At 37.7% G+C, this 19,364-nt stretch overlaps 1 protein-coding gene across 1 annotated transcript in view; it reads left to right on the top strand.

The window, feature by feature from the left end:
* LOC144023594 (uncharacterized) overlaps positions 1-19,364 on the top strand; it is a 158,340-nt gene that overhangs the window by 7,114 nt on the left and 131,862 nt on the right. Inside the window, exons 3-4 of the mRNA XM_077529232.1 lie at positions 2,580-2,659; positions 11,381-11,551. The gene's annotated coding sequence lies outside the window, so the exon portion shown is untranslated. The remainder of the gene's footprint in view (positions 1-2,579; positions 2,660-11,380; positions 11,552-19,364) is intronic.

Raw genomic sequence — 19,364 nt, 5'->3', positions numbered from 1 at the left:
TTTTGTGCATGTCTACTAGCTAGCTAGCGCTAAGGCTTAAGTTAACCAAGGACGGATTATCTCTCCGATTCAGCATTCAAGTTTGCAAACTCCATTTGTGCTAGGACAGTGTGAAGAATCTAATAATGACAAAATCATTGATACACTTTCACATGACGCTGTGCGCTTCCTTCATATCAGTGCCGAGCGGTGACTTTTTGTAGTGGACATTCTGAAGACTCACATGTGTGAGCGCCCGTAAGGGCGCAAGGGAAAATTTTTTTGGGGTATTTTTATTATTAATTTCAATATTAAATATTATTTTATACCGCTGTGTAAGTATAAAATTAAAGCAGAAATATTCAGGACTGACGCAAGTTGATACGCGCACACTGTAATGTAACCAGTTCCGTGGTGTATGAAATGACAAAATCACAATTTGCCAATTCGTTGGAATTTACAGTATACGGAACTGGCTTGTGGCAAAGCCATTGACTGCTAGCCAGTGCTAGTTACAATATAACCAGCATAGTACAACAGCTCTCGATGCTAGCAGGAAAAAAAGTACAACAAACAACGTTAACTGAACTGCACTCCTCCTACCCTCCCTCCCTCTCGTGAGACCTGTGTTACGTTCACTAACAATCAGGCATCATATCGCTCAACCTAAATGGCAACCCCACTTAGTTCGTTACACATTCTTTCCTCAAAAGTTCTCCTGGAAAAGGGCACTCATTGGGATTCGGCAATGAACTTGAACTGAACCAATGACTGTTGACCACAGAACAAGCCAAGTAAGCCAATTTTGCGCATGCACATTGTCAGATAGGCTGCGTGACCGACAGCTTTTTTGCTGTTCAAAAGCGGCACGTACCAGAAACAACGTTCACGGAACTAACACAATTGATTTCTCATTGTTTATGCGCGAAACCAACTGTCGACTTCTCCACTCCCCGTGAGAAAAACAGGACAAAATATACAGGAATTTAAGACCAAAACAGTAGAACCACGGTATTGATTTTTTAGAGGACACTGACAGAAATTTTTTCAATGATTTTATTTTGAAGAGTTCGGGCAAGCGCCGCCTAATAGCTTACTATGGCGGATCGCCACTGCTTCATATGTACAGTACATACACACGTGTTGCCATTCAAACATTCCTGTGACACTTGGCCATATGTGACAACAGTCACCATCAATTTGTGCAGAGCGCTAATACGTATAGGTAATTATATACACTCTCAAACTGCATGTTTTGGACCTCTTTAGATAAGGTTGGTATACCTAATTGTGGCGACAGAGCAGCAGTAACAAAAAAGAACCTTCAGTCAGGCAAAATTCATATTGAACAATCACTTTAATGTTTGCCGCAACACTATTTTTGCCAGGCAACACTTGAAAAATAATTTATTCATCATTCTCTGATATAATGATTTTTATATTCCATTGAGTGTCTTTGCTGGTCTGCTGAGCAGGAAGCAGACGTTTCCATCAGCAGAGCGGCGCCTGGCATTCATCATCAAAGGTCTACGCAGGAAAGCGAAAGCTTATGCTGATCAGCATCTGCTTGGTATGCCAACGGTGCGAACATCCTCTTCATCCTGCCCACACTGTTATTTATCATTGGCATATGAGCTCGCTCCTCACTCGTTAGGTACACAAAGATAAAACTACTGCGGTGCAATTAGGACTCCCTTCATTTCGGGTAATTGCATTCAGATTGTATTGAAAGTGCTTGAATGAGGTGTTAACCCAATCTCAGCTGGATTATACTGATTTTAGAGAAACAAACCCCATCAGTATAAATCTCAGAAACACTATCATTTGTTATATTGCCGCAACATCGGCATTGAAACATCTGGATCAAAACGATTGAATGGATGATCAAGGCTTTATGACAATGTTACTTAAAGGAGACCTATCAACAGCAAAACTGGTGTAAAAGAAAAAAAGTCAATCATGACCATGATTCCATATCCTAACTAACTAATTTCTTATAGAGCCCAAGTAAAAAGTAGGTTAGCGAGACAATTGTGTTTTGCATGTATGTGGCACAAAAAAATAAATAAAAAACTTTATGTGCATATCAATATTCATGCGTTTTACAGCAACTGATAATGAATGTTCAGTTTAGTCCAACGTAAAGCATATACAATCAAATAACAGCAAAGAAAATATACAAAAAGGAGACACTGAGTGCAGATCCGCTTTAAAAGTCATTAATATATTTTGTTGCAATCCAGTTTTTGGCACTAATGTTCATCCATTTATTACTTCTGTGCAGGTTAATAGTCACTTTAGATATTGCTGTCGTTTTCGTTTTTACAACACTGCTCTTTTTGTTATTCTAATGCTGAGGGAGCAGGTGTGTGGCATGTATTTGTAAGCAACCATTTTGTATATGTTATTTGTAGATGAGATGTTCTGGGGGAAAACACCCGCCATCATTTTATTCTCTGTGTTTTGATTTTGTGACACTGGAGCCACATGGGATTTGGTGAAGCAACATTTCATTTGAGGGTTACTTTTTTCTGCATTTGGATGCCTGCTTGCAAAATTCTTAACCCTTGGGGGAATTGTGCTCTGTTTTGGCTGCAAAGGTGGGAGGATGCCTGATTATGGGTACATACAAAGCCGGATGACTTGAAGGCTCAGTCAACAAATACACCCGAAAAGTCAGGTAAGAACTGAGTTTTTTTTTTTTTTTTTACAGAGCAGAGCAGAACAAAGTGTTTGTCTGGTAACTACCAAGAGTATCACAAAAGAGAGAAAAGATGACCAAGATTATTTCAGTTTAGAAGTAGAAGCGATGACGAAATGTCTAAAAATTGTGATGTGGGTGAAACCAACTCATCTTCTCCTGCTGATTACGAAACGAAATGGGCTAAGGTAGAAACAAACTTGTTATGTGTGTGATGAAGAAAGATGAGTGTCATCTCTCACACGTTTGTGGTTCGAAGTTCTGACTTAAGAAGGTGGAGCTTCATTTCGTCAAACCAAACTCAGGAATGCTGCTTATGGCAAAACATGCAAGTAATGTTCTTGTTAGTAGACTTCAAGATGCAGAGTAAAGGTTTTATTTCTTCAATGTGAAGAAGGTTCACTGCAACTCGCAGAATGAGAATGAGAATTGTAGATTAAGTTTGTGAATAATTCAAGAAAAGGTACTGTATGTGGACGGCATTTTGTGTATTTCCTGAATATGCTAGAGTGACTCAATGAATGCGTATTGAACATCATTGGAAACATCACATTTTTAAGAGCTCTTTTGGTATTCTGCAGCTGCAAACCACCCTTGGGACTGTTGTGCATAGGTGATGAATTCCTAAATTGTAAAACATTTGAACACTTTGAGAACTCATGAAGAACTACTGCTAAAGAGACGTAAAGGACCTTGCTCTTATTTCCTTGAAAAGCTTGCTTTGTGGCATATGAAGGGATTAATTAGCTGCAGGGAAGTATCCAAACATGATTTCATTCAGGGTCACAGCTGAAGAACGGATCTAAAGAACAAAATAGAAAATGTAAGTGATTATTAATTTACAGATACCAGAGAGCTCAGCCCTTCTGGTACATACAGAAAGTAAGTCTTGAATAGCGCGGCAGCTATATATATATATATATGTGTATGTATATATATATATATATATATATATATATATATATATATATATATATATATATATATATATATATATATATATATATATATATGTATATGTATAGGAAGGGATTTTGTGTGTTCGTTGTTCAGCTGGGCCTGTTAAGTTTGAGTTCATGACCTGTTAAGTTGGGTTCATGACCGTGAGGTCAAGTGTCTGTTTTGAACTGATGGAACCATCATCTAGTTTCAACTGGAACGACGCAATGCGACGACCTATGCGATGTCAAGCTTTAATCCTTTACTTAGTGACAACCAATCAGATCGATTCACTGTCTGTAATAGCGTTCTGAGAAGTGTGTGTGTTTGCTGGATTATTGCTCTCTGTTCCTCTGTGCAACTCTCTTTGTTTCTCATCTAGTCAAGTTTGTTCCACGTCTCGAGGTGAATAAATAGTTAAAATCTTATTTGTGTCTGCGCTTTGGGATCAACCTTCAGCACATGACAGGACGGAGCGATGGCGCCATGAGGTTGTCGAGTGCTGGCCTGGTGGTCTCGTCAGCCGTGTGTTAGCCGTTTTGCTTTAGCAGCCGTGCCAGATTAAGATGGGACCCCCACAGAGCAGGGGAGCCAAAGGTGAGAGGGACGATAAAGAGTGCAAAAAGAGGGAGGAAAAAGAGGAAGTAGCGGGTGTGGATCACGGGTCGTATATCGGTGTTTACCCCCACCCGCTCCAGGGGTGCGGTCTCTGCGTCTCAGGTCTCAGAGAAGCTGGAAATTTACAAACTGAATTTGTTTTTTGTTTTTTTTTGTTAAAAATCATCAAATTCAATTTGGATCCCATGTTAAACGAGATTTTAAAATCAAAATTCAATCAATGCAAACACGTACAGTTGAACACATCAAAAGAAATGTTACCTAGATTACAAATGTCAAAACGTGAACACAAATGTTAAATGGAGAATATGTCACTCAAATGAACCTCTTCATGAAACTTCATGGAATCAAAAATACAAAAATGGCAAACACTACATTTCAGAATTCAGTTCTATTGCAAAATAAGACACATAGTCAGGTTTAGAAAGGTTATTTAATTTTTTTTATTTTTTTTTCTGTCACTGAGTCTTCTCAATCCATAGATGGGGGTTGGACGTCTTTGGGGGCGGAGGAGTTGGGGGGGAGGGGGGGGGGGGGTCGGTAGAGAACGCATCTTGGGACTCTCAACCCCCACTGTGGCATGTCCAGTGCAATGATATAAAGTTCCTTTGTCCTTGATAAGGTTGTAAATCTTACAACCTTGCCCTGGGCATCCTTTCGTCATCACCAGTCCGTCATTTTTCAAGACGAACTAAACTGTTTTTGTTGGTCTGTCATTTTATTTTAACCACACTTCTGTCATCGTTTCATCACCACTATTTTAGGGCCGACAAAGAGATGTGGGAAATCCGTCAGTTTGACATTTGTTGTTTGTCAACAAAACACGCGTCTGTCGGTGACAGATTGAGAACTCTGTAGGTCCAAACTACGGCCCTGGGGCCATTTGCGGCCCGGCGTCCATTTTTCAGTGGCCCGCGACATATGCTAAAAATGGCATTTGACTCAGTTCAAGTAAAATAAACAAAACAAAAATCTTTGGAGATGGTCAAAGTAAGAAGGGAGAGTATCGAAAAAGAGGTGCCATTAAAGGTTACTATTGAAAAAACTAAAACTAAAACTAAAATTACAATATTTTTACTGAAATAAAAAAAAAAAGCAAAAATGATTTTTAAAAAACAAAAACTAACTGAAACTACAGTGTATGTTTACAAAACTAACTATAATTATAGCAAACATGTCCTTCATTTTAGTCTTTGGTAATTAATTTAATGCATGAGCCTTTGGGGATGATTTCAAATGTGATTTTTAGTAGATTTATTTTGATCTAAACCGGAATAATGACGTTTGAAAGTATGTCACACAGAAGTGACGTCATCTAGCAGCAGCCAATAGAAAAGCACCTTCAGATGATGTTGCTCCAATGGTGTTTTTTAAATATTGTGCACATTTGAGGGGAAAAAAAACTAATACTAATTCTGAAACTAACAAATTAAACTAAAACTAAGCATTTTTTTTTTTAAAGAACTGAACTAATAAAAACTTCACAGAACCACCCTGAAAACAAATAAACACTAACTAAAATGAAAAATTCCCAAACTATAATAACCCTACTGCCATATTACAAATAAATTGGTTTATATACTGTAGCATTTTTCTAAATATGCAAAAGCACAAATAAATTATTTGTACAATTTTTAGGACAAAACGTAGTTTCTCTTCATAACATTATGTGGCCCTTGCGTTCTTCTGATTTTCGTATATGGTCCTTAAATGAAAAAGTTTGGACACCCCTGCTGTAGGTATTTGACCCAGTTAGTGACTGCGAGCAATACGGACCAGACTTAGTACACCGTACTCCCTAAGGACCCCCCATAGAACTCCCCAAGAGACACAGTGGAACGCCTTCTCCACGTCCACAAAACACATCGACACCTTCTTAAAAGAATCGCTAGTAATTTTTTTCAGATTTTTCAGGAAACACTGACGGTGATTAGGCCAGCAGAGAAAGCTTTACTGGGCCTGATGGCTAATCAGGGCTGGACGTTTAATTCAGCATAAGACCTTAGCGCAGTATTGGCTACCTTTTAAAACAAATCAATTCCTTTATATTCAAAGTAATAACTAAGTGTCGAAATTGAATAAAACAACACTGAAAGAAGCAATCATTTGTTTATTTAATGTAGGTCTGAAGAAAATGTTTCAAAAAGAGATGCACAACAACAAGCGCAAGAAATATAGGTCTTGTTTAAACCCGTGGGCAAAAGGTGATTTTTGTAACTGCAGGTTGACGTATGTGTGTGAGTGTGTACATGATTTTGTGTGTGAATGTGTCCTGCCTGAAGCTAACTTGGCTCTGTGGGGCTATGTATCCCTTGGAGAGGTGATTAAACAAAGAACTGGGAGGCTTACGTCTGTTTCTGTTGGAGTCAAGCTGAATACACATGTTCTTGTGGCGCTTCACGTGACCCCCACACCCTACATGGGCCTACACACTCAAACTGTGAACTGAAAATGAAGACACTGCTGTACAAATTAAAACACTAGGGACAAAAAAAAAATCGTGGAGTGCTTTTTTTCCCTTCCCAAATTCATATAATCATGTATGTTTATGAATGCAGCTTGTAGTTACAGTAGCTGCTCTGCTCACAGGACAAGATTAGGTGCCTATTCACTATGTCAAACTCATGTTAGCTCAGGGGTCGCATGGAGGAAAATATATTACCAAGTGGGTCGCATCGGTAAAATAATGTTATATAACTTAAAAACAATTACCGTCAATTATACGCAGATTTTCGCTATTTGTGGGCCAGCCCTAAATTATGGAGCTCAACTGTCATCATATTGTTCCAAAAAATAATACAAATGCAAATGGAATGCGGCAACACTGATTCCTGGATCTGTTTTGCATATATATTGTTCCCAGAATGCATTGCGTGGCGCAGTTATAAGAATGCTAATCCTTGTCACATCTCTTTGTGTTACCAGTAATTGAATTTGTGTTGTAGTTAACACGTTTGTCGGTCTATGATGAAAAATAATAATAATAATAATTTTAAACAAACCGTAACTTTAAGTTGTGTGTAAAATAATGACATCCAGGACGATTGCCCCATACAAGTTGTATTGCTCATTTGAGGACTGCTTGTGAAGTTTACAAATTGTATATATTTTGATTGACTGATTAATTAGTCTGACGTTACAATTTTTTTTTTTTTACTTTACAAAATCATCTCGCGGGCCGGATTAAACCCCTTTGCGGGCCTTATGTTGACACCCCTGCACTAAAGGTTTGGGTCGCCTTTTCCTGGCGCTAACCATTAAAAATGGCGCAATCCGGGAACGCCTAATTCACTAAACACGCGCAGATGGGGAAATCCGTCACTAAGTGCGCGGCCAACCAGATTGCGCCATGATGCGCCGGTGTTATTTGCACAAATGTAAATTAGGTAATTTACATACATTTGACGCAAAATATGCCCACCCCAATGCAAATGAGACTCATTGATATACAGTGTGTCTAATTCACTAACGCCAGCGCAAATAGCCACACAGAGTTTGCGTGATGCAAATAATGTTTTTGGAAAGCATGTATTAACCTGACGCAACCTCGATCCCGGGATCATGACAGCAGTGCATGGCACGGTGCACCGTCCCTCTCTGGCTGTTCACGCAGAGAGGAGAGAGAGAGAGAGAGAGAGAGAGAGAGGGGGAAGCATTCCATAATGTTGGTTTAGGACAACGTAACCCGGGCTGATCGGCAATGGCGGAGAGGCATTTAACGATCATTTTTATGTTCCAGATGCATACTGTACGGCCACGCCAACCTCTGAAAATATATTTCTAAAAAACGATCGCACCAATAATTTGTATTTTACGCATGAATGACGTCGTCGTCCTTTCTGCTCTACAGTATAATGGCACTCTAAAAGCTTACTCTCGGGCCAACCTCGCTTTCTGATAATGTCATCTTTCTCGCAACTGTTACTATAGCAACCATGTTCTTGGCGCAAATCCATTGCCATGTGTGGTAAATCAGGTGCAAATTTGCTCCAAGCTGTCAGTTTTGTGGGCGTGTTTGCGCCGGTATATGATTAGAGCAATATCCTTAGTGAATAGGTGGGTAACTGGGCGCAGACTGCGGGTGCAGTTGTGGTGCAATATTTCGAGCTATTACCGGACGCAGCACATTCTTAGTGAATATACCCCTGAATGTTTTACAAGCCAAATGATGTGGAATATTATATTCATATTCAGACATCAGTTTTCCTTGTTATCAATGGAGAATCTTTCCAAGATCTTCTCCTTTTGGTTTCCAATAGAAGGTCATCTGATCAGAGCTTTTTTTTTTTTTTTTTTGCACCAGGCTCCGGATTTCGAGCCGATGAAAAGCGATAGCTCTTCTGAGGACATGTTCTCACCCCCACTCAAATGAAAACCCAATATCACCTTTTGAAAACAAGTCACGACTCGTGAGAAGGCAGCCTGCTTTCGTTACACTTTGAAGCTCGTTCCAGTGTGAAGTTAGTTGTTTTGAGTTCACAGGCTTTTTCTAGAGTTTCACCTCTTGTAATTGTGATGCGCTTGATGGCGTCTGCTACAGAAAGATACTATGTCAATTATTTTGTTCATGTGGGTCTGGTGGTGCAAAGGAATGTTGACAGTCATTAAAATAATTAGGTTTTGTTTTTGTTTTTGCAATCAGACGACAAGCAGACACAATTCTCTGGTAATTGTCTTTTGATTTCAGAGATGTGGAGTAGGCTTGTTTGTTAGTCCAGCTGTCAGATGCAGGCCCTTGAAAAATTGATGTACTCACATTAAAAAAGTTCCATTAAAGTGAGATTCTAATTTAAACTGCACACTTCACACATAACACATTATAAACTGTAAATGAATGCTGTTTGTTTGTGTGTATATTTTCAACAGTTCTCACAGTAAACAACAAACAAAAAACAATACATTTATGTATAGCCGACGTGTCATATTTCACTCACTTTACTAACAAAAAAATCATCAGCCAAACAGGTAATACTGTTTTACTAGTTATATTGAACTGAACAACATTGTACAAGGTCACTTATATAAATGTTCAATTAATATGAGGGAAATGGAACAAGTAGAGGAAAAGAGAAAGGAGAATTATAGAGACTTTTAAGTACAGTGGAACACTGCTATCCACGGGGTTTACTGATGGCAAAAAACAGTTAATATTAAATACAAAAAAATACATTTAAAAGAATGACTAAAGCCATCTTATTAATGAAATACGAACGAGTTTAGGATTGAACATTATGCCATTGTCATTTTTGTCGTTACGAATGTCAGAAATCAAATTGTAAACCGAGTACAGATATGATTCTGAGACTAGCTGTCAAAATTTTATTAATTTTTTGAATTTATTTTGTTGTTTATGTTGTTGTTTTTTAGTTATTTTACCTTCATTCAATAATGAAGAACATTGTTTTATATTTTATAATGTCTTTTTTTTCTTTTATAGATGAATGAAATAAATGATTGAAATAAAAAAATGATATATATAAAATTATTTATTATGCTCGGCTGACTTTTAAAATAACACTGTTTTTAAATTAGATAGATGGACATTATCAATCGCTGTCATAGCTACATTATGTTTATTGCTGTGCAAAAAAATTATATCAGGAAAAGCGGGGGGAAAAAAATCTGAGAGATTCAAGTCTGTTTTCTTTGCACTGTCAAGTTGCCCTCAAGCACATATTGACATCTTTCCCTCCCTGTGTGTGATGTGCAAAATTTGAGTGTGTGTGTGTTTGTGTGCGTGCGTTAGACATGCGACAAAAAATATCCAGCAGAGTGAAAATCGATTTCTCCCAGGATTGATATAGTATAATACATGCAAAATAGAGCTGCCTTGAGGATGTTGTGTAAAATGTTTGTATTTAGATGATGTTGTATATGACACAAGTGGATGGATTTAAAATCTGTCCAGAAGAAGACCCTCGGTTCTGCTGTTGACTTGTGTACGACGAGGGATCCTTGAGTTTCAAGTAAAGTTATTTTAAACTATAAATGACAAATTTTCTATTGGTTGACGTGGCTGCGTTGGTGTGTTTTCAAAAAAAAAAAAAATGAATATGACAACAAAAGACATCTATACGATGTCTAATGGAATTTCGACGTCTAAGTCTCGGCGGGGTGTTTTACAGACTACGACATCTGATCTCTCTCTCTCTCTCTCTCTCTCTCTCTCTCTCTCTCTCTCTCTCTCTCTCTATATATATATATATATATATATATATATATGACTGTCTCAGAAAATTAGAATATTGTGATAAAGTCCTTTATTTTCTGTAATTCAATTAAATGAGCAAAAATGCCATACATTCTGGATTCATTACAAATCAACTGAAATTTTGCAAGCCTTTTATTATTTTAATATTGCTGATTATGGCTTCCAGCTTAAGAAAACGCAAAATATCCTATCTCAAAATATTAGAATATTTCCTCAGACCAAGTAAAAAAAATAAATGCTATAATCAGCAATATTAAAACAATAAAAGGCTTGCAATATTTCAGTTGATTTGTAATGAATCCAGAATGTATGTCATTTTTGCTTATTTAATTGCATTACAGAAAATAATGGACTTTATCACAATATTCTCTGACAGTCCTGTGTATAGTATAATAGTGGTGAAGTAACTTGGAAATATTTGTATTTCACATTATACTGAAAGAAGCTTGAGTCTCTGATACCTGTGCGTAATGCTTTCCAAAAATCAAATGTCCACAGTCAGCCTGAAATAAAGTGCTGACAATTTCCTATGAAACGCACATAAACACACACTCACAAACAAGTGCAAAGCAAGCTCTAACATGAAATTGGAACAGCAGGTCTCAAGATAGCAGCTTCCAAAATGTTTGTATTGGGCATTAATCTAAAAAATAAATAAATAAATAAATAAATAAAAAACTACAGCCTTACAATAACAACATGCCTGCAAACAACAGCAGGAGTGTGGTTGTCATCTTTCAACTCCTTGTGGCTATGCAATGATAGATTGCTGCTATACCTGCTTTACAGCACAGTTGTTTTGTTTTTTTTAAATATAGGATGGATATGTTGTGACGGTAAATAGCCTCAAAAGGAGCTAGCACTGTGGTTTGTTGTTTAATGTGAGGGTGCTGCAATATAAAAGTGAACAATAACCCCACTGTGACTTGCAGACATGGAAATGCTGCTGCTGCACTACCTGGTGATGAATGATGCGTCTTGAACTATTTCAAAAGGAACATGGCGCTGTCTCTTACGCTACACGCGCAGCAGGCCTGGGAGCAGCATGCAAAATAATATCCATCAACATCCAGCCAAGCATGTGTACAATCAGCCAACACAATGTAAGTTCTGAATTTGCCCCACACCCACATCTCAGTTGTCTGATGATGAAGTGGCTCAGCACGGCTCATTGGACGAACACGCACGACTCTTGTGAAAACAGCCTCGGAAATTATGAGGAGTTTATAAAATGAGCAGTGTTCTTTTTGATCTTTCAAATGTTGGCTTAAAGCTGCTCTATGGAGGACTTTGTCCGAAAATATCTTTGCAATAGCCTTTTTATTTGTCCATTTATGGCTGGAACATCATCTAATAAGCGTATTAACACTTTAGCTGTACTTCTGCCAGCTTCTGGTCAATAGTTTTCAGACTGGATTTGGGTTCGAATCTCTCACCCTCAGTCTGTGGGTATGACATCATGCCAAAAATTGTTCCACATCTGCACCCGCAGCTTGTTCCCTGTCCTATTCAAGAAGGATATTGCTCTAATGATAATACCAGCGCAAACACGCCTGCAAAGTTTGACAGCTGGGAGCAAATTTGCACCGGATTTACCAAACATGGCAATGGATTTTTCTTTGGATGAAAGAAAACGGCAGTTTAGTAACTGTTGTGTGAAAGATGACATTATCGCAAAGTGAGCTTGGACCGAGAGGTGCAAAAATTTAATTAGCGCCATTAAGCTGTAGTGAGCGGAGAGGATGACGATGACATCATTCAGTCAATTAATGTAATACAAATTATTGGTGCAATTATGTTTTAAAATATATTTTCAGAGGTTGACGTGGGCATACAGTATGCATCTGTCACATGAAGAAAATTATTGCGAAATATAACCCCTGCCCCCCCAGCGATCGGCGATCAACCCGGGTTACATCATGTGTTGTAAACCAGCATAGCAAATTTCTGCGGGAATTCAGCGTCCCAAAAGTAAATATTACCTTATTTCTGTAGCGCACCATGAAAGCACTTTTCATCTTTGTGTTGTATAAAAGTAAAACATATGCAACCATATGACTTTACTTTGGAAAACATTGATCGACACCGGGGAACAATTCGGGGAAAAAAAAAAAAAAATTGTGTTCAGTGATTTTTTTATTTTTTTTTGCTGATTAAAACTAAAATTGTGAAACAGTTTTTTTCTCTAGCACATTTTTTCGACAGCTTTAAGAATACAGGCATCCTAAAGCTCAGAAACTTGACGTTAATTGCAACCCCAATATATATAAGAAGGTCATTTTGAGGTTACTAAATACTTGTAACAGACTTTAATAAGACCGTAATAGGTAAAATGTTGCTGGAATGTATGGAATGGAATAGAAAGTATTTTTTTACATGTTATAATAATACACTTCGTTTGTTGGTAATTGCTTTACTTTTTCAACATAAAGTTGAGGAATATTAAGACAGTTTACAGTTCATCGACTGAAATCCTTTAATGGGGTTCCTACAACTTCACTCTTCTGGACTTTACAATATATGCTCAATGTTAGGTTTTGTAGCACCTACAAAACACATTTTTATTTCTATCAATCAATATGGCGATAATGTGGTTTATATAACTGGAATTAAATGAAAAATGACACAACTTTTAAATCAATACAAATATAATCCTAAATGGATCCAAACCAAATGAAAACTCCGGTATTGTCTTTATGTTGTCCCCACCAATAAAACTCCAGTGGCTGATGCACTCAAATGGTTCCGGGTCTTCAAAGGCAACTATAACGTGACTGTAAAAGGCAGGAGTAATTTTACACATGAGTTTGCTGATAAAATGATTTTTTCCTGTGAAAAAAAGCAATAATCCTTTTTTAATCAACACTCAGATCTGGAGGGCCAAAAGTAAGAGTAACACTTTTCCTCCAAAAAATGATGGATGGGAAAAAAAAAACTCATGAGACTCTGTTTAACCCTGCGCCTGTAGAAAGAGCCCACACCACCACCACCAACATAAACACACACACTTCCATCATCCCTAAATTAATTCACAGTGAAACCAAACAATTCCAACACCCTTTGAGTGGGAAACTGCACTTAAAGGTAACAAAACACAAATTGAAGCCTCAGCTGAAGATAACAGGCCGACTGAGTGGCAAAGAGCTTCAGGGTTTGTTTTTGAACTATTTGCATTACTCATAGCTGCAGTTAAAGCGAGGTTATGCCCACTTTAATTATGCATGCTGCATTTTAATTAATGCAGCTCTTTGTCTTTGCTGGAATGTTTTTCTATTTTAGTTTCACAGTGCATCCTTATCTACTTGTGTGCAAATGGAGTTATGAAAAAGCGTGTAATGTGTAAACACAAGAGCGCCTATTGAGACAATGCTTCTAAATGTGTCTTCTGGGACTGCTGCTGCAATATAAAGGGGAGAATATGAATAAAAAACAGGATGAAACATTTACAGATAAGACTTCTACTGATATGGTAATAATGAGTTTAAAAGGCCTCTTTTACCAAATGTCAGTTTTAGGTTAACTTATGTGAATAAACTCACTTTGCTTGCCTCATTCAGAATGAAAATACTCCTTGATGTATTTTCGTCATTATTATCTCTTTGGTTAGTTGCAACATGCAAGTAGAGCATCTTGAGTTGTAGGGAACTAGAGCAAGATACTGTGTAATATGCTGAAAAATTTCTCATTTAATGTGTCTTTACATATATTAAAAACATACCAAAAGTTCTGCTAACTAGTGGCCTTATGTGGGGGCGGAGAGAAGTGTTTGACTCCACCCACATGGATTCTCGACCCCTAAGTGGCTTTTTTTTTCTTTGTTGATTTCCTTGGCGGCTTTAATGATGTGCAATTTTATGATGTTTTTTTCCTTTTTATACATCCATCCATCAATCCATTTTCTGAAACGCTTGTTCCTCACAAGGGTTGCGGGGGTGCTGGAGCCTATCCCAGCTGGCTTTGGGCAGCAGGCGGGGTACAGCCTGAACCGGTTGCCAGCCAATCGCAGGGCACACAGAGACGAACAACCATCCACCCACACAAGCACACCTAGGGATAATTCGGAGCACCCAATTAACCTACCTGCTCCACCCAGGAAGGCCGAAGCCTGGAATTGAACCCGAGTCCTCAATACTGCGAGGCGGACATGCTAACCACTAGGGGTGTGAATTGCCTAGTACCTGACGATTCGATTCGTATCACGATTCACAGGTCACGATTCGATTTGATACCGATTAATCCCGATACGAATTTATAAGTCGATTGTTGCGATTTTTTTTTTCATTCAAATTTAGAAAATACTAATCAGTAAGCTTGTAGAGTGTAAGATTTATATGAAAATGTATTATTTATTTATCTGAAATTTCAGTCTTGTTCCGTTCCGTTCATATAACATTCTTCCATGCTTAAGGTGTGAATCCTTAAAAAAAAAAAAAAAAAAAAAAAAAAAAAAAATCGATTTTGCCGATTATTGATTCGATTCGAGAATCGCGCGATGTAGTATTGCGATATATCGCCGAATCGATTTTTTTTAACACCCCTACTAACCACTCTTTCACTGTGCCGCCTCCCTTTTTATACACTTTACTGAAAATCGAAAATTTCAAATTCTCAACCTTAAGTGCCTTCTACCGACTGACCCAAACCCAAATATGAGTCATCCAGGGAGTGCGCCTTCAGCTGGAGACATGTAGTACTGCACCCATCAAATTCATTTCTATGTGGTGGGCATCTTTTGACCACAACTTTTGAACTCAGTGGCTAGACCAGGGGCGTGGAACTCATTTTTGTTGAGGACTACATGATAGTTATGGTTTCCTTTTGAGACATGTCTGTGAAACCACACAAATGTATATCCCTCCATATTATATAACACATTGGTGAATAACTAGTTTTGAAATAATAAGCCAGTAAAAACAATAGATATTCTTCCATGTCTTTGAGGTTGCGTCCTTTCATTCAGCCCTGCTCGCTCAATCGATGTTTTTCTGCATCCAGCCCGCTCAAGGGTCTAGTCATGGTTTCTCCATCAAGTGATTTCTTTGAGACCATCTGAATCCAGCCTTGCTCTCTGTTGTTACTTTGTATTTTTGTAAATGAAGACTCTCTGTTTTCCAACTCTCGTGTCTTGTCTGTGTTTGGGTGCTAATTCTGCACCTCATGTGACAGCGACCCTCTGTTGACCCTCATCAAAATGGCCGTTTCGACCGCTTCCGACAAACGTTTAGCTCCACCCACATTTAGTCCAACCCCGATCTGTGGACTGCAATAAGAGCTACTCGCCTGAACCTGCTAATGCATTTTGTAATCACAAACGCCTTCTCAATCGGTCTCATTTAGATTGCACAAATTTTCTGACAACACAATTTCACAGCTCACAGATTTATATCATCTTCTTCTTCTATTTTTTTTGCGCAAATTATATTAAAACCGCATTATGTCTTCAGTGTTTATAAGAAAAGTGTTTGTTGTTCATATTTTTGAGTTAAGGAAGTACGTTGGAGGAGCATCGGTCATTGTCAGAGTTTTTCTTTTTGGCCATCAAATCTTTTCCTTTATCGGTCTCATGAGTTGCAGTTAATCCATCAAATGTATTGCTCGTGGTGCCTCAAATATTTACTGATTTGAGTGAAATTGGGACTTGGCGACAGTCGGCTGGGACAAGAAGAAGAGACTGAGTGGTTGGTTCTGCTTTACTCCTTCTCATCTTGGCAGGGAGGTTGAGCGTTTGAACAGGGAGTGTCAAGGCCCGGCCCAAACCTTCAGGGGGTATCTTTGAGATTAAAGTGCCCCGATCTTGTGCTCTCACATCACATTCAATATTATCGAGAGGGGATTTCATTTACTCACACTGAAAGACAGGGCAACTGAGAGTCGCGGGGAAAAGTGAACTGTCAAGAAGGCTTTGTAGGACCTGAAAGCCGTTGAAGTCTCTGAGGCGGGAGCCTGCGGTTTGCTGCAAGATGGCATACCAAGATGCACAAAAGTGAATATGTATGGCGGCTTGTATTAGTCATTTCCCTTTTAGACAAATATGCATTGTGAGACAGATGGAGAAAAAGAAATTGTACCCATGAGCGTGTTCAGGCTATTGCACAAGCGTATGGACTTTGAAATATGAATGCAGACTAAGAAAAATGTGCAGCATATCTTTTGACAGCAGGGAGATGCACACATTATAACAATGTGTGTTCTTAAAGTGTATGGGACACAATTTAATATGTTGTATTAAATAATATCATATCCTCCTCTCCTGACTACCAGCAATTCAAATGTGTCCTCTGTAGTGGACCTTTTTAAACCTGAATATCTCCTGCCTTTTGTGCTCTATAGGTGACATTCAGAGCTTTCCAATGATACCAAATGTGTGTGGGTGGGGCTTTGCTACCTTTGATTGCATCATAAAAGAAAATGGCTTCCCTCAGTGCAAGCACTTTTTAGGGAAGAGGAAAAGTAAACGTATAACACTTTTTATTGAACAAATTTAGGCTTTAAATGTTGTTAGCATGTTTTCTATAAGACTCTTAATAACACATTAAAGTATTGTTTGGATTATTTTAACTGTATTTGAGCCTAGCATTTAAGTTTTAAAAAATGTCCTCTGTAGTGGACACATCATAGCTTAAAAATAAAAACTTTTTTTTTTTTTAATTTCTTTTTCCGTATTTCAGTTAATTCACAAAGACTGGGGAATATAAAAAATAAGCATGATTGGACAATATTTGTTTTTCCTGGTAGTCAGGAGGATATACACACCAATGTGAATGGTTCCTCGAATCCATACAAAGTATTTCATGATTTTTGAATTACGAGCTAAAAACCCTCCGAGTTGGGCCACCTGTTTGTTGCAGCATCATTTAAAAGAAAAAATGAACACAAAATTGAACCTAATTTTACATGTTGGCGTGTATGGAGAGAAATTTGTGTCTTTATTTTCAATCAAACAAAAAAGGAATTTGCAATCAAAAAAAAATTTCAATCAAACAAAAAGGGGATTTGCAATCAAAAAAAAAATTCAATCAAACAAAAAGGGGATTTGCAACCTCAAATAAATTTTAATCAAACAAAAAAGGGTTTTCATATAAAATAAAAATTTGCAAACAAAAAAAAACATTTCAAACATGGATTTGTATTTTAATAAAATCTTTTGCAAAATTTTTTTCGTTTTGTTTGCGAATCTGTTTTTTGGTTGCGAATCTGTTTTTTGGTTGCGAATCTGTTTTTTGATTGAAACCTGTTTTTTGGTTGCGAATCTTTTTCTGTGTTGTGTGGGCGGGGTCCTCCGTTCAACCGATGATAGAAGCCTTGTCATTGGTCAGCTTGGAAGCCGCTGCGACAACTTTCATTGGTCAGATAGGAATGGGGGTGTGACAATGTTCGTCTGACTATTTCCTGGTTCATTTTGTCCAGTCGCCGCCAGCATCGAGGTAAATATGACACCCCCCCCCCACTTCTAGTTTTCCGTTTTGTTTATCTGACATTTATCTAAAAGCAACCCTTGATCTATCGTTTATCCGGTGATTTGTTCTAACCATTACAATTAACGTAATCACTCACTCAGCATTGCTTAGCCATGTTAGCTAGCTAGGTAACTGATGGTCCGATACATGAGTCAGTCATGAAGCTATGTTGTTGGCAGTCAAAACACAAATATACGGCTAATTTGGGATAGCTGTTAGGATGAAGTGTTGTTTTTTTTTTTTATACTCATAAAGAAACCTTTGCATTTGTTTCACATACAGGCAGGGCTGGGAATCGAATTTATTTACACTAGCTGCTTCCCCTAAATCTTGGATTAAATTCGTGATAATTCTGTGATTATTATTTATTGGTCCTGGTTGTTTACTGTACGAGTCAGGTTGAAAAAGAGGGGGAACTCATGCACCGTCAAACCGGTGACACTGCTACGACTAGGATCCAGGCCACGTAACCGTTTGATTTTAGTTAGTCTAGTCATGAATCGTGATGTTTTGTTGGTACGAGAAACGGCCCAAATAAACCTTCTGCTGAGATAGCTGTTATTATGCTTATTCGTGATTATTTTATTACATTACATCATTACATTAATAAAATGCTAATTATTAATCACTTATGAGAAGTTCTGGTCATTGAAATAAGTAGCCTCTGCTACATTTATTATGTCTTGGGTGTTTGAAATACAGAGGAAGTGACAAATTACGTAATATAAATACATTTAGTTCCTGTGATTGTTTCATTGTAGTTTTCCTGTTTCAATAATGTTCAAAACATGTGTCAAACATAACTTTGTCAGAATTATTTTTTTTTTTTACATGTTTGGTACTTAATTCAAGCACACTTTTCTTTACTTTTTAGATGCAGAAGATGAAGTTGGTGGTTGGTCACCTCTCTTCATGAGGTGATGCTGTGGATAACTGAGCAGGACCACAAGCACCTGCTTATGTCAGACAGAGAGCAATTTAAAATATCAATAAACTTTGACCACAATTGTGAGGTACACATGCCAGGTCACACATTATGTTACCCCCTGCACAAACACCATTACATTTCCAACTGCTCATATGAGTGATTACCATTCCTTTAAATCACATCTACTGACTGCTATCACCTTTGATGCCAGATTTGACACAGTGTAATTGAAAGGGCAAAAAAAAAAATAAAAAATCACATCCATTTCATTTTTTTTGAGTAATTACAGGCTGTTTCTACCAAAATGTTTGTTTTAAGTTTAACAGTTCATTTTCTGAGCTTTCTTGATTTCTTGTTGGCAGGCCAATCATTTCTTGAGAAAAATGCCTGTATAAAATGCTGAATAATTGACTGGTTGTTAGTTCATATGCATGCTTTTTTTTTATGAAATAAAAGTCAAACTGTTTTACACAGGAATTTATTTTCATTTTTTACATAAATTTAAATGACCCTTTGGGCCGCGAGACACTA

Source organism: Festucalex cinctus, chromosome 8 (assembly GCF_051991245.1).
Source record: "Festucalex cinctus isolate MCC-2025b chromosome 8, RoL_Fcin_1.0, whole genome shotgun sequence".
NCBI lineage: Eukaryota > Metazoa > Chordata > Actinopteri > Syngnathiformes > Syngnathidae > Festucalex > Festucalex cinctus.
The sequence above is the reverse complement of the archived record's forward strand: the minus strand, read 5'-3'. Positions and strand labels throughout refer to the sequence as shown.